The sequence below is a fragment of the Panthera tigris genome, chromosome D3 (genome assembly GCF_018350195.1).
Source record: "Panthera tigris isolate Pti1 chromosome D3, P.tigris_Pti1_mat1.1, whole genome shotgun sequence".
In the NCBI taxonomy this organism is placed as follows: Eukaryota; Metazoa; Chordata; class Mammalia; order Carnivora; family Felidae; genus Panthera; species Panthera tigris.
In genome coordinates, this window is record NC_056671.1 from 12,813,567 (window position 1) to 12,835,284 (window position 21,718).

At 38.3% G+C, this 21,718-nt stretch overlaps 1 protein-coding gene and 1 long non-coding RNA gene across 6 annotated transcripts in view; both read right to left on the reverse strand.

The window, feature by feature from the left end:
* Window positions 1–21,718, reverse strand: part of MED13L (mediator complex subunit 13L) — a 300,820-nt gene that overhangs the window by 72,182 nt on the left and 206,920 nt on the right. The window lies entirely within an intron of this gene.
* LOC122232628 lies at window positions 1,151–20,997 on the reverse strand. The gene is made up of 4 exons (XR_006209986.1): window positions 17,807–20,997; window positions 1,844–1,847; window positions 1,645–1,649; window positions 1,151–1,160 (listed from the first exon to the last, which is right to left on the reverse strand). It is a non-coding gene; the product is annotated as an uncharacterized LOC122232628 (long non-coding RNA).

A 21,718-nucleotide genomic window follows, 5' to 3' on the forward strand; every position in this document is an offset into this window, starting at 1 on the left:
CTTTCCTTATCAAGAACCAGTAACTGAGGCAAATTTCAGTTCATTTGGTCATTCAAGGAGTACGTGTGTGCTGCCCTAAATGCCAGGTGTACCCTACAGAAGGCCCCAAGAATCCCGGTTCTCAAAGACTGTACGTTATTGTTGGGACGATCCGGACAGTTTTAAAGTTTTATAAAGATAATTTTGGGGGGTAAAAGGTCTAAGAAGAAAACAAAACAAGGTGATGTGCCTGAGAGTGGCAGGGGAGGGGACCTGGGGGGAAGATAGGATACATTATACAGGAGGCAGTGGTGGGAGGGGAAGACTTCTTCCAGGAAGAAGAAAGGAAGGTGAGCCCAAGTGAGACCTAAGGGGAGGAGGTTTAGGCAGAGGGCATACACAAAAGGATATAGGAAAAAGTTTAACGTGTTTGAAAACAGAACAGCCACTGTGTTTGAAGCTTATAAATGGGAAGGAGACAGGTACAAAATGCGGTCAAAGAGGTGAGCAGGGGCTAGAACATGTAAACCTTTCGACAATGGCACAGGGCTTGAATTCAATTCCAAATACCTGCGGGATTTTAAGCAAAGGAATTCCTATGTCTAATTTATATTTTGAAAAGATCGCTTTACTTATTCTCTGAATACTACGTTACGGAGGAGTTAAGTAAGAGTAGATGCAGGGAAAACAGCTAGAGGGCTCTTCTGTCAGTCCAAATGAGAGAACAGCATGGCTTAGGTTGGCAGCAGTGGAGGCACCACGAAAAAGGTCAGGCACAATAGCGAGAAAAGGGCTAAGGGCAGACACCTCATTTGGGAGACGTGCACACGGAGACGGTACTTAAAGCCAAGATGAGTGAGAGCGCCTAGCTCCGAGCCTGACAGAGTCCAGACGTGGAAGAAAGGACACAACTCAACTTCTGCTTTGACGTTCTCGGGTTCTTGGGTGGGGGGACCAATATGCAAAAGGTCTGGAGACAGAAAGATTCTGCAGGGGATCGATCTCCCTTCGCTGTCAAGCATCAGCACTAGCAGCTCAGGCAACTTTCACGTGCTACCACGTTTTCCGTACATGAAGCAGATCTTTTAATGATACTTCTAACAACAGGCAAAGAGAGAAAATTAATTTTTCTTTATTTTAGTGATAAAAGCTACATACACCTACCTACCTACACACACACACTCACTCTCTCTCTCTCTTCCATTGGGAATTTAATAAATTTAACTTAATCAAACTAACCTATTCATATTTTCTCCTCTCAAAACTATTTTTTAAGAAGAATTCACCGAGTTTAACAAAATTTGCTGAAAACAAATAATGAAGTTATAAAATACTATTTGAACCAAATTATCATCTGAATAAATACCAGTTTTTCTAATTTGTAATCACACCTACAAATCTGATTAGTATCACAATTTGAAGTAACAATAAAGGAAGCAATCACACAATCTATTTTACATTCAGAGATTTCCACTTAAAATAATTTTCCTGTTTTATAATGCTCACAAAGGTGGGGAAGAGATATGTCAGTCATTGGTTTTCCCTTGATCAGGCTGGGTCATTTACTCAAGAGCAAGAGACTCCTTTAGATATATTACTTTTTCTCCAAATGGCTGACAGAGTCTTACTTACTAATTTTAAACATACATCAGATCTGGAAACTACCCAAACTCCCATCAATAGTAGTAGAATGGCTAATTAAATCGAGATATATTCACACAATGGAATCCCATACAGCAATCAGAATAAATGACATACAACTACACACAACACCTTCAATGACCATCACAAACAATGCTAAAGAGAAGACGAACCAAAGAATATATATGATTCTACTTACGTGAAATATAAAAATACATTAAACTAAACTAAGCTGTTAGAATAGGGCTCATGCTTGGGACGTGAAAAGAGAATGAGGGAGGTCTTGGGGTGCTGGTGACATTCTATTTCTTGACCTGAGTGCGGGTTACATAAATGTGCTCAATTTGGAAACACGTATTTATAAACACTACGATAAATGTACATTTGTATTATATACTGTATTTCAAGAAAGTTACACATATACAATAAAAAAAAGCAAAATGCTAACATTTTGAAACATGAAGAATTTTAGGTTAAATCAGAGCTGTAAAAGCGTATTTATCTATCTGTGACAAACAGAATAATGGTTTCCCAAAGATGCTCCTGTCCTCACCTCCAAAATCTGTGAATAGGTTATACTACACAGAAGGGAGAAAGAATTAAGGTTGCGATGGATTAACATTGCTCATCAACTGACCTTAAAATAGAGAGATTATTTTGGATTAGCCAGTGGGCCCAATATAATTACAAAGCCTTTAAATGTGTAACAGAAGAGTCAGTGTCAAGAGCTACAGGATGTGAAAAAGACTCAAAAAGTCATTGCTGGCCTTGAAAACAGAAGAGGGACACAAGTTAAGGGGAAGCCAGAAAAGGAAAAGAAAGAGATTCTCCCCCTAAAGTCCTAGAAAGGAGTGCAAACCTGCCAACAACTTGATTTTAGCCTGGTGAGGCCCGTTCCATACTTCTGATGTCCAGAACTAAAAAGATAATAAATGTGTAAGATGACAAATCATCGTCACCTTTGTAGTGATTTGTTTTAGCAGCAATAAGAAACTAATACGTTATCCTCTTCTCTTTATTTTTTTTCAGAATATCACATAGCTTATACACAAAATAAACACTTTATTTATTTTTTTTTTAATTTTTTAACGTTTATTTATTTTTGAGACAGAGCATGAACGGGGGAGGGTCAGAGAGAGGGAGACGCAGAATCTGAAACAGGCTTCAGGCTCTGAGCTGTCAGCACAGAGCCCGACACGGGGCTCCAACTCACGGACCGCGAGATCATGACCTGAGCCGAAGTCGGCCGCTTAACCGACTGAGCCACCCAGGCGCCCCCAAAATAAACATTTTAAATAATACATAATTTTAGAGAAAAACAGATTAATAGAAAAATATGGTATAACACTAACGGTAGCCTGTTTGTACGTGCTAATGTAAGGTTCCATCTCCCCCACATTTTGGAGGTTATCTTTACGTCCTCCAATAATCAAAGCATACATTCATTACTTCTTATATCTATTTATGCAATACATTTTTTCCATTCCTATCAACACTTAAGTTAGTTCCCAAATCCTTTTACTCATGGAATCAAGACAATTATTTTCACAAAACCAATTTCTCAATTTACCTGAAAATAATGTCTGATGAATTTTGACTTTATCCTTTACCTCCTAAATTTAGTAAACTAACATTAATAAATGAATTTTTTTAAAGGGGAAGAAAGAGATCATTCTTTCCTAATTCAATAATATTTAAAAGCAAAACAATGAGGAAAAAATCAATTTGGAGTCATCAGCAAAATGCGATAGGACTTCTAGCTTATAATTTATCCTCATGAAAACCAGGCCATTTCAAAGTTAAGAGTCAAATGGTATTCTTCAAAGAACCTAGACTGGAATTTCTAAAATCAAATTTCTAAGGAAGCCTGTTGTAAATGACCAATTGCACATACTTAACTATCAACATAATAATATATCTGAATAAACATTTTATTGTAACTCATTTCAAGATAGCCCTACTTTTTTTCCCCCTCTTAATGAAAGCGGCTTTAAGCAGCTAGGTATAAGATCACACCCACAGGGAAGTAGCAACAAAGGAGACAAAGAATACAATATCATATGACCTGTTATTATTATTGAATTTTAATCAACTACTTAAATGAAGGAATATCTAGCCTCCAACAGAGGCAAATGCAGATGGAGGTAAAATTCAACAATACCTTACGTAAGTTTAGGACTGCCCAAAGAACAACTAGAGTGGGTTTTAGCTGGTAATAGGAGGCATCTAAATGTGACCGGCAAAAGGATCTAAGGTAGCCGTAAGATCCAAGAACAGAACTAGATGTTGGCTATCTAGAACATTAGTGTTGAGAGATGGATGGTATTTAGAATCCCCATGAGAGGCTGCTTTTTAACTCAGACAAGTACAAAAGTACAGACGTTCTAAGGGGACATTGTTACTAATGGGCATTCGTCCTGGACATCAGATAGGTTGGGGCAGAAAACATTAAAAGTCACCAGCTAAGAACAAAGAAGTGAATGATAAGACTCTGCTCCAGATCTCTGCTAGCCAAGAGCGTTCACTTTAATTCTGCATGTCACACTTAAGAAGGGTCGTAATCACACTGGAACACACTCAAGAATGACAAAAAAACTTACAAGCAGACAACATGACAATAAGTGAAGGAAGTAGAGATATTTAACTAAGAAATGAGACAACTCAGGGAAGAGACATAAATAATCTTTCCTACCCAAGCGATTCTCAAGCATGCCATGCCATGAAACCTATTTTGCTCAGCATGGTGTTTTATAATCACTGCTGGGATAGTACATGCTATCCTCAATTGTGGCAAACATCAATCTTACACAATGATCAAAGTGTGGCCACACACTGGCCCATACTTCATGGCACAGAGAGAACTCAAGCGTACTGGCCAAGCACCACGTACAGACGCTACAGAAAAATATACTTCAATTCAGTATAGACTCTCTAACTGGGCTGCTGAAAGAAAATATGAGCGGACAAGAAAGGTAATGTATTTGCTATCTCTGAAGGGTGGTGGAAGAGACTCGGGCATACTGAAAGGTGAGGGGGAGCAGGATGATCTTTACTAGCACCTTCAATCCTGAGATTCTAATGATTCCATATCTCAATTTCCAAATAAGCTGTACCTATTTACATTTTTTTTAATATATGAAATTTATTGTCAAATTGGTTTCCATACAACACCCAGTGCTCATCCCAAAAGATGCCCTCTTCAATACCCATCACCCACCCACCCCTCCCTCCCACCCCCCATCAGCTCTCAGTTTGTTCTCAGTTTTTAAGAGTCTCTTATGCTTTGGCTCTCTCCCACTCTAACCTCTTTTTTTTTTTTTTTTTCCTTCCCCTCCCCCATGGGTTTCTGTTAAGTTTCTCAGGATCCACATAAGAGTGAAACCATATGGTATCTGTCTTTCTCTGTATGGCTTATTTCACTTAGCATAACACTCTCCAGTTCCATCCACGTTGCTACAAAAGGCCATATTTCATTCTTTCTCATTGCCGTGTAGTACTCCTTTAAGCTGTACCTATTTAAAAAAAATCCCACATGGACTGATTACTCAGAAGCAGACGCAATACTGAAAGGCAAAAGCGCATCAAAATGTAAGGGGAAGATGTACTGAGACAAGGTAAACAGAAGTATCTTGAAGACACTATTCCGAAACTTTAATGTATATTGTTGGTAAAGCCACAAATGCATGAGTTATTAAATCAGTCCCCCGAACCAAACTTTTCTGCTCTCCCTTTATTACCAGCATTACTATTTGAAAGCAGAACTTACATGAATACCTATTTATAAAAGCGGCAATATAACAGAGGCGAATAAACACAAATTTATTCCCCCTGGAAAGGAAACATGAGGCTGATAGCCTTCAAGAGCAGCATCCTATCAGCCTCAAGTATCAGCCTGTGAGTTGGAATGAAAAAAAAAAAAAATCAATATTGTTTGAATAGCAAGAGTTATAAAAAGAAGAAAATTTTCCCTGGGTATGATGCCATTACACTGTTTACTCTCAAGGGCTGAAGTCTCGATTCAATTCTTCCGGGGATAAAGGGCCGCATTCATCCACTGTTAGCTGATGTTCATCTTGAACAATATACTCACACACAACGTAAACTTTCAAATTTCTTATTCAGTAACACTTAACTTCTGTGCCTGGGGTCACCACTGGTAAGAGTTCCGACAGATACTCTTTCTCCGGTTTCCTTTGTCAGCTACCCTGGAAGAACTACCATCTCAAAACTCAGCAGATAGTTCTATCCCTCTACCCACTTAATCATTATAGGCCGAATCCCCTCTGCATCAATTAAGCACACAATGGAGTGCAGTACAGAAAACCACAATAAGCAATACAGAAAAAAGGATTAAAGCCATGAAAAATGTATTAATTTATTCTACGCAATGCACTTGTAATTCTTCCACTTTCAGTCAAGATCACAGTACAGTTTAATAGTCTGGTTCAGGGACCAATTAATCCTTTTATATTTAAATCAATCACTGACTCCTCTCCGAATAATTTAGCTTCTCCGTGCTGCCTCCCATTTGATGTCTTTAGGGAAAGAGTACAGTTAACACTGTGTGGCACATTCATCATGTTTGGTAATAGAAAAAGAATTGCAGTATCAGAGAAATCTCATATGGAAAGGAGAACATGCTCTAAAACATGTTAGCATAACCACTGTATGTGCCACCTTTTTCTTAATTAAAACAGGCAAGTTAAACCTGGGGCCAAGAGTACACCCTTCATCCAGCCTTTCACAGCATGTGTGCATGCATGTAAGCACTTATTTGGGAATGTATAAAATATACATCCCAGAATAAAGCCTTTCTCTACAACCCCTTCAGCTCTACCAGTGTCAGATCCCCTCTCTCATCGCAACCAACAGCAGGATGACCTCGTGATGTTCAAACAGTGGGAACAGGGAGGAAAGTAACAGAAAAGCGAAGGTTTTACTCCAACTGGCATGTGTCTGGCACCTTGCCACAAAGCTGTGTCCTTTTCTTTGCGTAACTATAAAGCCTAATGAATAGGGTTAATTCAACGCAACAGTCAGGTGTCGTCTATGGAGAGCAGATGTCCGTGTTTCAGGAATATTTGAACAAAGAGGTCAAGAGAGTGTGGAGAGCTCACACGACTGAGAACGACAAGACTGTGCTAAAACGATTCCCTACTTCAGCCCACGCTGAAAGAAGAAGGTCCCCCTCTTCTTCCCTGGATCTTACCACAATAAGTCACCGTTGTATTCTAATGGCCACCTCATGGATTACAAATGCACAATTTAGCTTCGGAAATTTCAAAGCAAACATAAGCACTTTTCAAATGGCTACAAGTTAAGTGTTTTTAAAACTCTTAACTGGCTAACTTTGTATGTAGATGTAGCACTAAAAAAAGTGGAGTCTGTATCTTGGCAAAACTCAAATGCACTGCTGACTCAGGAGCTCTGCCAGTTCAAACAATTCCAAAGGGAGGAAAGCACACAGTGAATGTTAACTCTGTGTTCGCTTCATACCGACTAGACTAGACGTATCAAATGGTAAAAGGCTAATATCAGCTCTGTCATATTACTGGAAAGTAATCCACTATAGGCAGTAAGCCAAACTCATAAGTGCACACAACATCTAAAAACTGAAATTTGGGGCGCCTGGGTGACTCAGTGAGTTAAGCGTCCAACTCATGATTTCAGCTCAGGTCATGATCTTACTGTTTGTGAGTTCGAGCCCCACATTGGGCTCTGCGCTGACAGCACTGACAGTATTGAGCCTGCTTGGGATTCATATTCATTCTCTCTCTCTCTCTCCCTCCCTCTCCCTCTCTCTCTCTCTCTCTCTCTGTCTCTCTCTCCCCCTCTTAATAAATAAACTTTAAAAAAAGAAGAAGAATTTAAAAGGCTCATTACATTCGCTGTCACACTGAAGGAATATTTCTCTGGGTGTTGGAATTGTGACAACCTTCGAGAGTCTGGTTGACTGACAACCATGATCTACAAATAATAACTGGGTCAAAAAATATCGAGAGTTATTTCTTAATCCCCAGAACAGTCACATCAGAGAAACACTGAGAAAGAATATAAGTCTTTTGTCTGTTTTTGTGTCTCAGAATAGAACACCGCTAATCAAGATCAAACAAGTGAACCACACTCATCACCAAAAACACCTTGTCCAGAAAATAAGTCACACCAGTAAAAAGCTACCATCAACAGGATGTGTTTGCCTTGTGTTGATTTCACAGTGGTTGGGGCCAAGTTTGTGTGGATTCATTCATTCTGCCCTATCTCATTTCCCCTTGCTAAGCAAGAATTAAAGTGTCACACATAGGCACAGAGCTGCTAAGAGACCCTGCAGATCACTCAAAACTACAATACACACAAATAAATCCCAGCAGTTAAATGCGGGAAGGGGGGGTGCGGAATTTCCCTGTATGTGTTTGGGTAAAATGTACTCCCGATATTTCAGTGACTTTACCTTTCAGATGGTGAATCCCAAGAGGGAAAATGCTACATGCTCTTTCTGGATTCAGTTTAGTATAGTATAGTGTTCAAAACAAGATCATAAAAAGCCTGACACAGTCCTTTTGAACACTAGTATAATCTTTCCCTTCCTTCTCTCCTCTGCTTTTAATCTAGCTTTTCCAGTTCTGGACCCAGGTAGCACTGATTCTGCCTGGCTGAGACAACAAATGAAAGGCTCACCACATCCCCAAAGTGCTCTGCTCTTAGGCTCAGTGCTCATCTGAGTTGCTCTAGAACATTCCTTCCCATCGTCCTGCAGCAGACACTGTGCTCAACTTCTGAACGAGGAACTCAGGTGCTTCTTAAGAACTGATGGGCAAGTTCGTTCTTCCTTTATTAGGCTGTGTGGGTTTGTAACTAACCTGCTCTTGTATCTACGGACAGTCAGTATTGAAACTATGGTACGACACAACATGCATCACAGCTCATTTGATAAAGGTCTGTATGAAAGAGAAATACTCTTCTATAAATCTCACATTCAGCAAAATTTACTCAACATTAGGCAAGAGATTTTTCAAATAAATAACCCACTAAGGATTGATTTTCAACAGAATCCAATTTAGAGTTGCTATTGTGTTAGCAGCTATCGTTAAACAAGTTATAAGTAAAAAGAGAAAAGAAGAATATTAATGCAACAAAAAGGTCAAAAAAGTTTTAAACTACCTTTTCAAATTACCAATAACAAGACATATTTTAAGCACATACTAAGTAATTTATAAAAATTAGGCAGGGGTGTCAGGGTGGCTCAGTCGGTTAAGCGCCTGACTCTTGATTTTGGCTCAGGTCCTGATCTCACAAGAGTTCGAGCCTCACATCAGGCTCTGCGCTAACCATGTGGAGCCTGCTTGGAATTCTCTCTCTCTCTCCCTCTCCCTCTCTCTCTCTCTCTGCCTCTACCCCACGTGTGCTCTCCTTGTCTCTCTCAAAATAAATAAACCTTTTTAAAAATTAAAAAAAAATAATAAAAATTAGGCAAATAAATGGTGAAATTTCTAACATAATATAGAAAACCTATTCTGGAAAAAGACTAATGATTAGAAAATGAAAAACAGGTTTATACAGCATCTTATATGTAAAGCCAATATTAAAATTCAGTTTTATTATTCTCTATATGTTCTTTAGCATACTACATCTAAATCAAAATCTAACAGGCTAGTTTATATTCACTCACACAAAGGAAAGAATTCTTGATTATCCTCTTCAAAAGCTGAGTCTGTTCATTTTAAATAATCATTGTAAAAAAACAAAAGCAAACACAAACATGCTGAGTATCAATACGAAAGGCACTGGAATGCCTCTTTACTGACCAAGTTGAAAGAAAAAAATCACACATACACACACAAAATAGTTAACACTGTGATGCAAAAATCCAAAGCCAAATGGACATAAATAAAGCTATCTTTCCAAATAATAGCTGGAATAGCCATTTAAAAGAAATTGTGGATAATTAATACCTTTATCTTATGTTGTTATTTTGTTAAATGGAATGAAACACAACTCCAATAGTACTTTGTGTGTGTGTGTGTGTGTGTATATTATGTATATATATGCACATATATATATTTGAACATTTTAGCAATTAATACATAGGTAGAAAAGCATGAAAATATAAATAAACAGATCAATTCATGAAGGAAATTTTAATAGCAGAAGATTTCAATATAGTGGTTTTCATTTCCCCCTTTGTACAATTACTTTTTATAAAGAAAAAGATAATGCCTTTCTTTACTCAATACCCAAATAGGACATTTATTCAAATTAAGCACCTGAGGAGGACATAAAAAATTAGAGACAAAAATATCAAGTTAGCTGTTTATAGATTTATACAAGAATGTTATTGACAGCAAGAAAATACTATTGCTTTCATTTTGTTTTACTCCCGCTCGCACTCCCTCTTGCTCTCTTATAAACAAACAAACGTTAAAAAGAAAAAGAATCTTTCCTACAGCGTTTACTGAATGTGTTTTATTCAGGTTAGTGTTTATTTGGTCTTATGAAAAACTTCCAGTTAGATGTAAATTACTTTTTAATTTTTCCATTTAAAAACCCATATTCTGGGTTTTTACTGTCTGAACAATCTGGGAACATAAATTGAGAAGACAACAAGTAAATCCATGACTATCACTGGTCACAAAGGGGAATGAAACAGGTGCTAGTCCCCGATCTGGGAACTGAGACTGGAACATGGTGGCAAATCCTCAGAAGCATCTGTACATCCCAGTGGGGTAAACCAAGGGTGGGAACTTGCAGAAAGAGTGAGTTCTAATCTCTCCAGAGTCAGCACCTATTACAACTTGTAACTTTTACATCTGATCTTGTCAGGAACTAGTGTTGGGATGAGGTGTGTGTGTGTGGAGGGACAGGGTAATGAGATATAAGGAAAGAAGCACAAAAATATTAAAAGGCTTGGTGCAATATCTCAGAGTTTAGTGATAAAAATCTAGAACAGGACAGTGAAAATGGAAAGGAAATCCATTTTACAGGTAGACAAAACAAGAAGTGTACCTTGTAATACCATGTGGGAACATTCTTCAATTGGTAATGTTTAAGAGATAAACAAATCTATGTATCAGAATAAAGTTTTATCTTTTTAATACCCAGAAAAGCACAGAAAAAGGAGCTAAGTTATCCATATCTTGCAGTCTTTCCTAATGTCTTCTACCTGGGAGGTAGGGCAGTGCATTAAGTTAGACAGTCATTGCTCCCATTGATTTCTATTTTTTAAATCATTGTGTCTTTTAATAGTTTTTTAAAACTTAGGAGACACAATGATATTCTAATATTCTTACATTGTTTCTACTTACACCTTGTTCCCAAGGAAACAGCTAACAACTCAATATCAGATCCTGCATAATTATTGGCTACAAAGGAAGTAGGCTACAATGAGACATTTGCTCCCTAGCAAAATGAAAGTGACCCACTTGTTTCTGCCTTAATATCAAACAAAAGTCTCTGTTTTTCATATACAGACCAGCACTTTCCATTAGACATATGCTAACAAAAACAGGTTATACTACTTAACATGTTTTCCCCTAAAGAATGTTACTATTTTCAGTGACATTCTATCCTAGATTAAAACAAAGACACAACTAAAACCACCTTTATTTTTAGGCACTTAGCGACTGCCTGTTTTGGAAGAGGCTCAGCTCTGAAGTCATTCCTGTTAAAGCACAAGTGAAGATAATTGCTCGTAAACCATCATGGAAGAACATATTTCCAATAGCCAAAAGGCTTGAAATTAAAATGAATTCAATTTAAAAATTTACATTGTATATTACAAAAAAAAAGTAAGAACAAATCTTCTAGAATACACTACATAATTTCAGTAACATTAATTACAAATCACTTATCTTTTTAAATCAGTCTTTTTTCTAAAGAAAACACTTAGGGGCGCCTGGGTGGCTCAGTCTGTTAAGTGTAGACTCTTTTTTATTTTTTTAATTTATTTTTTATTTTTTCTCTTTTCAAAGTTTAATTAATTATTTTGGGAGAGAAAGAGCACATATGGAAGAGGGGTAGAGAGAGAGGGAAAGAGAGAATCCCAAGCAGGCTCCATGCTGTCACTGCAGAGCCTGAAGCGGGGCTCGATCTCACGAACTGTGAGATGATGACCTGAGCTGAAATCAAGAACTGGATGCATAACTGATTGAGCCACCCTCATGTCCCAAGCAAGGACTATTGATTTTGGCTCAGGTCACGATCTCACAGTTCATGAGTTAAAGCCCCACACTGGGCTCCACGCTGACACTGTGGAGCCTGCTTGGGATTCTTTCTTTCTCTCTCCCTCTCTTTCCGCCCTGCCCCTACTCTTACCCTCCTGTGTGTGTGCACACTCTCTCAAAAATAAATAAACTTAAAAAAAAAAAAAGGCATTTGAAGTGCTGGCATAGCAAAAGAAACAGTGATACATGAATCATTTGCAGAGTTAGAAAAAAGTAAGTGAAATATGGAGAGTTCACTGCCATAATCACTGTCAAATAAGTGCTTTCTGTTAAAAAGATTTACAAATATTCAAAGCAGGCCGTTGTAACTATATATAAGTACTGGATCTAAAAATATAACATGCATGGACACTTTGCCCCAAATATTCAAATGATAAAGGAAAGGTTAGCCAACTGAAAACCTAGCCTCATTTATGACTATACCTTACAAACTAAAATAAACATTAAGAAAATACCTGGGATGAGGAAACAATGAGCAAAACTGAAAGGCAACCGACAGAATGAGAGAAGATATTTGCAAACAACACATCAGATAAAGGGTTAGTATCCAAAATCTATAAAGAACTTTTCAAACTCAACCCCCCAAAACCAAATAATCCAGTGAAGAAATGGGCAAAAGACATGAATGGACATTTCTCTAAAGAAGACATCCAAGATGGCCAACCGACACATGAAAAAATGTTCCACATCACTCATCATCAGGGCAATACAAATCAAAACCACCATGAGATACCACCTCATACCTGTCAGAATGGCTAACATTAACAACTCAGGCAACAACAGATGTTGGTGAGGATGCAGAGAAAGAGGATCTCTTTTGCTTTGCTGGCGGGAACGCAAGCTGGTGCCGCCACTCTGGAAAACAGTATGGGGGTAGAACTAGCCTACGACCCAGCAATTGCACTACTAGGCATTTATCCACAGGATACAGGTGTGCTGTTTCGAAGGGACACGTGCACCCCCATGTTTACAGCAGCACTTTCAACAACAGCCAACATATGGAAAGAGCCCAAATGTCCATCGATGGATGAATGGATAAAGAAGATGTGGTATCTATATACAATGGAGTATTACTCGGCAATCAAAAAGAATGAAACCTTGCCATTTGCAACTATGGGGATGGAACTGGAGGGTATTATGCTAAGTGAAATTAGTCAGAGAAAGACAAAAATCACGACTTCACTTATATGAGGACTTTAAGACACAAAACAGATGAACATAAGGAAAAAGAAACAAAAATCATATAAAAACAGGGAGGGGGACAAAACAGAAGAGACTCATAAATATGGAGAACAAACTGAGGGTTGCTGGAGGGGTTGTGGGAGGGGGGATGGGCTAAATGGGTAAGGGGTGCTAAGGAATCTGCTCCTGAAATCATTGTTGCACTATATGCTAACTAATTTGGATGTAAATTTTAAAAAATAAAAAATAAAGTTAAATAAAAAAGAAAGAAGAGACATGGACACATGTAAACTGAGTTGCAAGGTGAAGATCCATTTCTTTGCATGCAGTCAAGAAAAGTTTTAAAGTTGTTTGAAAGATCAGGTATTGCAGTAAACCCCGATTTAACATTCTGATAACATGAAAATGTTTCATGATGTTGGCCTTCCAAAATGTGGTTAAAGTCCCAAACCATAATTCACAACTACATTCTTCCAGGTATAACTTCATGGACTTTAAAATTTCCACTCTGAGAGTTCAATTAGCTCCCACGTGACACAAGATAGAGTGTATGGCTTTCCCAGTGTTGGTACCTTAAGAGGCCAGGGCAGTATATACATTTGGAAAATCACGGAGAATGTACAATAAATCTGACAACTGAAATGATAACTTCACCAAAACTGTTTTAGGCAAGTCTGCAGGCTATAAAATTTCTCCGTACACATGCAATAGGCAAAATCGATACTAAAACTCTCTATAAAATAAACCTATCTACAGAATGGGAAGTAAAGAAGGAACACTACTGAGACGTTCTAATAACTAGTGACAGGAAGCAAAGCCCGGCTAATGCAAAAGCAGTAAAATGAACTAAAGCTGTCTCCCTATGAATTAAATGCACACACTACTTAGAAGAAAATAGTATTTCTTTTTTTTACTAAATAGTTATGCAAACTCCATTTATAGATAATCCGGATTCACTCGTTCAAGTTCATAGTTCAAGAAACATAAATTCTTCAAACTTAATAGAAATGCTCGCTTTTCAGATATCTAACAATATACTTCGAAAATGTACATTGTACAAACCGTACGCGTGAAGTACACGCAAAAATATGTAAATTAGGAAGCCAATGTTTTATGAAGTCAAATCCTAAGGAAAAGGGTTGTCTGTAGATTCTACATTATGAGCAATTGCAACAGAATGAAAATATAAAAGAATATTACATAACATCTCAACATCTAGAAACAGAAGACACATCCCTCAAAAAATGGAAAATAGAACTACCAGGGAATGTATCCAAAGAACATGAAAACGCTAATTCAAAAAGATATATCCACCCCTAAGTTCACTGCACCATTATTTACAATAGCCCAGATATGGAAACCACTTGAGGATCTATCACTGGATGGGTCAAGATGATGTATACATAGATACATAGATACACACACACACACACACACACACACACACACACACACACAGATCTACACATACACATTTATGTATGTACGCATGCATACACACAATACTACTAACCATGAAAAAAAGATCTTGCCATTTGTGACAACACGAATGGACCTGTATTTATGCTAAATAAAGTACATCAGATGGAGGAAGACTATATGATTTCACTTATATGGGGAATCTGAAAAACAAAACAAACTCAAGCAAAACAAAAATGCAAAGACAGAACAGACTGGTGGTTACTAGAGGGGAAGGAGGTCAAGAGGCTCAACTGGACAGTGATGGATGGTAACTAGACTTATGATGGTGATTACTTTGTAGTGCACAGAAATACTGAATTATAATGGTGCACACCAGAAATATATAATTTTACCTCAATTAAAAAAAAGACATATTTTGCCAAGATAAAATAATAGAATGCAATTAAGTGGTATTTTATTTAAATTATTTTTTAAAACTAGAAATACATTTTCACTCTCCCCATAAGGAAAGTAAATAGTCTGTGCAGTCTCTTTTAAAATCACACAGGAGGGGCACCTGGGTGGCTCAGTCGGTTAAGTGTCTGACTTCGGCTCTCTCATGGTTTGTGAGTTGGAGGCCTGCATAGGGCTCTGTGCTGACAGCTCAGAGCCGGGAGCCTGCTTCGGATTCTGTGTCTCCCCCTGTCTCTGCCCCTCCCCTGCTCATGCTCTGAACGTTAAAAAAGTTTTTTTAAATCACACAGGAGGGACACCTGGGTGGCACAGTCGGTTAACCTTCTCACTCTTGATTTTGCCTCAGATCACGATCTCACAGTTCCTGAGTTCAAGCCCTGGGTCCGGCTCTGCACTGACTGAGCAAAGCCTGCTTGAGATTCTCTCTCTTCCTCTCTCTCTCTGCCCCTCCCGCAACCCCTTTCCCCAACCTGGGGTATGCATGTGCATGCATTCTCTCAATGAATTTTTTAAAACATTAATATTTTTTATTTTTAAAAAACACTTTAAAAAACTTTTTAAAAATTAAAAAATAAAATCACATATGAAAAATTATTTCTAATTAGCTCAAATATTAACTCTATTATTGAGAAGCAAAAGTTGACTACAGGGTCATCTGCAAAAAGTAATGATAAACTGCAACCAATTATTAAATTAAGAGAGATAGCTACTGAGCAGCCACACCAGTTGCTATGAAGACAAGGAATAAGGTGAACCACAGCCACAGAGATGTGTACTTTATGAAATCACATGCCAAAAGCTTCAATCAAATTCTAGCTTGACCCTCAATTCAACAGCAGCTATGGCCAGCCTGTTTTCAGTTTCTGAAGTCCAAAATGTATCATGTGCTTAACTACCACAAATACACTTCATAAAGCTAAGAAGCAGAGAGACAGCTTCTTGGGGTAAACGTCTTGCACAGGACAAGGATAAGAATTCGAAGCTGTGACTGACTTGTCTTTTCTTACCTCAAAGAGACGGCCTGACACACAGGACAGAGAGACCGAAAAGGTCAGCCTAGAAGGATGATGAAAGTCATTAGCAAATACAAAGGCTGAGAGGGAGTGTTGTTAGGTCTTAGTGGGTCTTACTGGGTCAAAAACTCAATTTTGGATGTCTGAAGGCATCCCTTTGGTTCCACAGCAGACGGAAATCTAAAAGCAGTGACTAATGGGGAAACTGCTTCAAGATTTTACTGAGCTACACTCTAGAAATTAATTCTTCATCATCCACTGAGAAAAATGTCTTGGTGTCATCCTAAAAGGGTGTTAAATCAATTGTGATCTTTGTGGGGAAAAAAGCTGGAAAGCATCATTCACTCTTAAATGTCAGCCAGTTAAGAACAAAAATCACTGATCATGTGTTGGACTCTGGTTTGCATTACACAGTTTTGACAAGTTAAACCATTCCAATCTTGTTTTGCTTTAGCTACTATTACAACCTGCTTATATACTCAGTCTCTGAGACACACTCATAAACTTGGACAAGGGAGGGGCTGAACAGGGTATTGGGTGCACAGGAGAAGTTAAGCAACTATAAAAATTAATAAGAAAGAATTTACAAGAATAATTTATAACTGAAAATCTGAGAGTTTAATGTATTTTGATTAAATGAAGACGTCAAATACATTTCAACGAAACAACGGGCAATGCAGTAATGTAAGGTAAGCCTTGCGATTACTATCTTGCAAAAGCGCTGAAGAAGCCTAAGACATTTTCTGGAAAATAAAATTTATAATCCATTATTCCATTTATTATGCACATATCTATCTTTCTGAAAGATTTACAGAAAACATTTTCTCCATGTGTCAGGCACTATGTGAGAACTATCAAGAAATCTAGAGTACTAATTTTAGAGTTTCTTATGAAAGAATAAAAATTCTTTTTTATTGGGTAACTTCTAAATTCCTAGAAAGATGTCACACAATTAGGGAATTACAAACATGAATAAAACATAATCCCTATCCTCCAGGATCTTATATTTACATATAGAACTTCTATTTCTAGGAGAAAATATGAAATATGGCTGTAGAGAAGTATAACAGAGGGTACAGAGGAAAAGTATAGGTTTCTATAAAATTTCAGAAGAGACGATTCTAGCTGTGAGAATCCAGAGGCTCTGTGGATGACATAGGACTAAAGGCGAGCCTGGGAGGATTTTTAGGATTCTGATAAGCTGAGACTGAAAGATTAGAAAGGAAGACATTGCAGGAAAGAAAACACAAATACGCAGCTAAAAAACATTTACTGAGCGCTTACTTTGCCAGGCGCTAAATGCTTTACATACATTAAGTCCTTAAATTCCCGCAGTAACTCTGAAGTAGGCATTATATTATTCTCTCTGCTCTGAAGTGGTAAGAAAACAAAGACACAGACAGTTGAAGCGACTTGCCCAGAGTCAGTTTGTCAAAGGTAAAACCATGTTTCAAATTCAGACCAGGCTGAGGAAATATCCTTCTCAAAGCACTGAACTTTATAAACTTAACTGAACTGGCATGAAAAAGATACATGTATTTTGATAACTGCTGGCAAAGGCTCGCACCAGCTCACTGAAGCTCTTAAAGCTCTTTTTCCTTTATAATGTTCATTAGGGGATGTGAGTATTCTCATTTTGATGATCATGCAAACTCAAGGAAGGTCACCGAGGCAAAGGCAGAGCAGAGAATCAAACCTCATCTTTGGCCCACAAGCCCAGCGCTCGGTCACACCCATCTCTTCTTTTACATTAGAATGACTGTCGACCAACTGTATTCTAGGAAGCCCCAGGGTTTCTCAGTGATGCCTCACAGCGTACCAGAGAAAGGTTTCCCATCCTTAACCCTCCATCACATGTCAACGCAAATGGTCATCAACCACCGATTTCATTTGAAAAACGTCTTGGGTCCAGTAACCTCATCCTCGTTTCCTGTTATGTTTTCTGGTACTCTAGACTCTGGTATCCAAATTCTACTCCAGACAATATCAAATCTCATTTGTCACCTGAATAGTCTTTCCCTTGGTTTAATGTGTGCAAAACCTTCAATAAAAACCGACCCATATTCCTAATAAAACCCAATCTAAGAGGCCAACCACATAACAGTAATAACGCTTCAGTATCATCCACCACTCCACCTGTACATTCTCTTTGAATATATGCTATTTAGATCTCCAAGACTGTGACGCTCCTAGGCCTGTTGAGTACTTTTCATTTGTACATGGCTTTTTTTTAAGCTTAGCTTTCAAAAATATTCAGCAAAGAATAGCTTTCGTACTACCATTAATACCTAGTCATGTAACTCTGTTACTCGGTCAAGTTAAAACTCTTTTAAAGTAACGCAATCATTAGTAAAAAGTTTATGGGTACCAAAATGGTTGAAACAATTAAAATAGGCAATTCCCAGTGCTGACAAGGATGCAGAACAAGAGAAACTTTCATACAATGCTGTTGGGAGTCTACATCGCCACTGTGGAAAACTGACGGACAATACCTATTGGAGCTGAGCATGTGTCTACTACTCTATGACTCGGTAAAATTCTACTCTTAGGTAGACACCAACAGAAAACAAGGACAAGAATGTTCTTTTCAGGATTACTCATAATAGTGCCAAACTGTCACCAAACAAATGTCCATGAATTTATCGTGGCATATTCCATACCACAGATTATACACCACTAAGAATGAACAAATTGCAACTGAAGACAATACAGATGAATCGCACAAATACAACGTTGGGAGAAAGAAGCCAGACACGAAACAGTATAAACTGTTCTACCTAAATAAAATTCAAAGCCATGTAAAACCTATTCCAGTTTACATGTGGATGTTGTTGGGATAGTGGTTCCTTTGACAGGAGGCAGTGACTAAGAGGAGACACAAAGGGGGCTTCCAAGATATCTGGTAATATTTCATTCCTTGATCTGAACGCTAGACATCAGGGTGTCTTCCCTTTATAGAAGCGGATGGAACTAAATGGTTATGATGGGTAAATATACATATATTTCAATAAAAAAACTTCAAAAAATTCCAACAGGAACATGACTGCTTATAAAAGGCCCGTTGCAAGTAGGATAATATGTGCGCTGAGAATATATTAACATATAAATTTATGATCCTTACTTTCAGCAAGACTAAGTAAGGAAGCAAAACATTCACATGAGAAGTTAGTTCTCTAACAAAACACTGCATCCTGCGAAGACCTATATTTTAACGTTTCCAGTTGGCTTTCAGGGGAAGAGTCGCAACATTAAGGGATTTCAGAGCTGGAAGAGGCCTTAAAAATGCCATGACCACCCCAAAAGAACTACTTTGCCAACTTTAATAAGTTTCCCCAAATACGTGGGATATAACCATGAGCTCCATTAGCCAGAGAACCACAGCAAAGGATAAAACCAAGATCTGCTGGGCAATTTAGGAGCTGCTGGCAGCCAGAAGAGAAATGTGCTGGAATAAGACCCTGACCACAACACCAGCAACATTCTGAGGAATGCAGGAGAGTGGTCAAGGGTAAGAATTACAAGCAAGGGTGTCAGAAGCAGACAAAAATTCGAGATTTGGCTATATCACTAACTAAATGTATTAACCCTGCATAAACGACTTGACTTTTATCCTGATCTGTACGAGTGGCACAATGAGACCTAGACTATATTATAACCAAGGGTGACGTGCGTTTAAAGAACATACTTGTGTGCACACACACAGAGCACACAGTGGCTTTGACAGCACACTGGCGATGAGGATCGTGCTAATGCAGTGGGAGTGCTGTTGTTCTCAATATAAGATGCAAGTTCAAAAGCAGTGGACCTGGGGGGAAAGTATCTAATTTTGAAGTGGTTTCCCAGGGTCACAGAGGGCATGAAAACAGGTAAGTACGCCTAGAATAGCTCTGAGGACTCTCACAAAGAACTACAACCTCGCTTTGGCACCCCACAGTGTCTACTTATAAATAAAACTTATTTATTCAGAATGTCTATGTACATCTGTAGTACCCGACCCTCAGATAAGCTACCATTAAGCAGAAGAATCATTTCCAACTATTGCTGGCGATGATAAACTCAGAACCTAACTACATTTGTTTTCTTTGAATTCTCTGAATAGCAATGAGAGGAACAGGAGAATCATCATCAGATAAGACTCTCTCACATTCTTTAAGAAATTACTTTCTATCTAATCTTAAATGATTGTGTAATTACAGGAAAAAATTAATATCTTGGGTACCAATTCAAATTGTACTTAATGATCCTAGAGAAATGAATTACTAAAGATAAAAGATAAATTCTGCTTTGGCTTCTGATCTTTATTTCTTTCCTTAAAACTTAACAGACCTCTTTAATTTGTCTTTCTAACTTGGCAGATTTACGAAAACCTGGAATATACTGCAGTTACTTCTATGTTTTTGGTTACCACATTTCTTCCACAACTGACATGAATGGCAAAACAGCCACATAATTCTGGTGAGGGAATAAAAATTGTCTCTTTTCCCCTCCCCAGAATTAAATATCTGCCTGTGTGGAATGAAGTGAACCTAGAAACAAAAGTGACCAGCAGCAGAACCCCTGGAGAAAACCAGTGGAGTCATTTCACAGAAAATGAAGTTGGCTAACACCTGAAGGAATAGCAGATTATTCCAAGTTGCTCAAACACACAGCCCATAAAATAAAGCCCTATGAGGCAGACAAGAGTCCCAAAGAGATTACACTGAATAATCCTCCTGAAATGGCAGAGGCACATTCTACATGAAGAGTACGATATACTCTCAAAGGATGACAACACGGGAGCAGTAAACCTGAGAAGAGATGCCAAACTCTCCAGCATCCAAACGCCACAGCTCTAATAACGTCCCTTACTTTGTTCAGGGGTAGAGCTAATTAGTTGCATTACAAGTGGTTCAATATCCACATGCCATCCAGAGTTACATACCGTCTAAATGACTAACGCCAGAATGTTCTGTCATGGGCACTTAAATTCCAGGGAGAGTTTTCTAGGCAATGATCTAATAAATGAAGATGTAGCATTCTGTTTATAAGTCTTTAAATTTTTTTAATGTTAATTTTTTTTTATTTTTGAGAGAGAGAGAGAGAGAGAGAGAGAGAGAGAGAGAGAGCGCGCGCGCGCCAGTGCACGCAGGGGCAGAGAGAGAGGGAGACACAGAATCCAAAGCAGGCTCCAGGCTCCGAGCTGTCAGCAGACAGCCAGATGCGGGGCTCAAACCCACTAACTATGAGATCATGAACTGAGCCAAAGTCAGATGCTCAACCGACTAAGCCACCCAGGCGCCCGCCCCAGCATTCTGTTTATAAGATACTGGTTAACTACTCTTTTCCTGCTTGATAAGCCTGGTCTACCCCAGACTCAGACTAATGGTCTTTATTATAGTCTGCAACAGTTTACACATGGAGATAGTCTGAATGTCAGTTTCAATACCTTTATGTCCATCTGGCAAAATATGATCATTTCTTGGGGAACCTGGGTGGCTGGGTCAGTTGAGTGTCCCACTTTGGCTCAGATTCATGGGTTCGAGCCTTGCATCGGAAGTGTGGAGCCTGCTTGGGATATTCTCTCTCCTCTCTCTCTCCCTCTCCCTCCCTCTTCCCCACTTGCACTCTCTTTCAAAAAAAAAAAATCATTTTTTTCAATGATTAAAGCTGACGCTCATAGGTCAAAATATGCCCCAATTTTCAAATATTTGCTATTCAAAATATCTAAATTTGGGAAAGAGACTTGGTTAAAAAAAAATAAATAAATAAAAGCTCTGATGTTTACAAAAGGAACTTTTTAAAGGCTCATTTTAAATCATTGAGCTATCTACA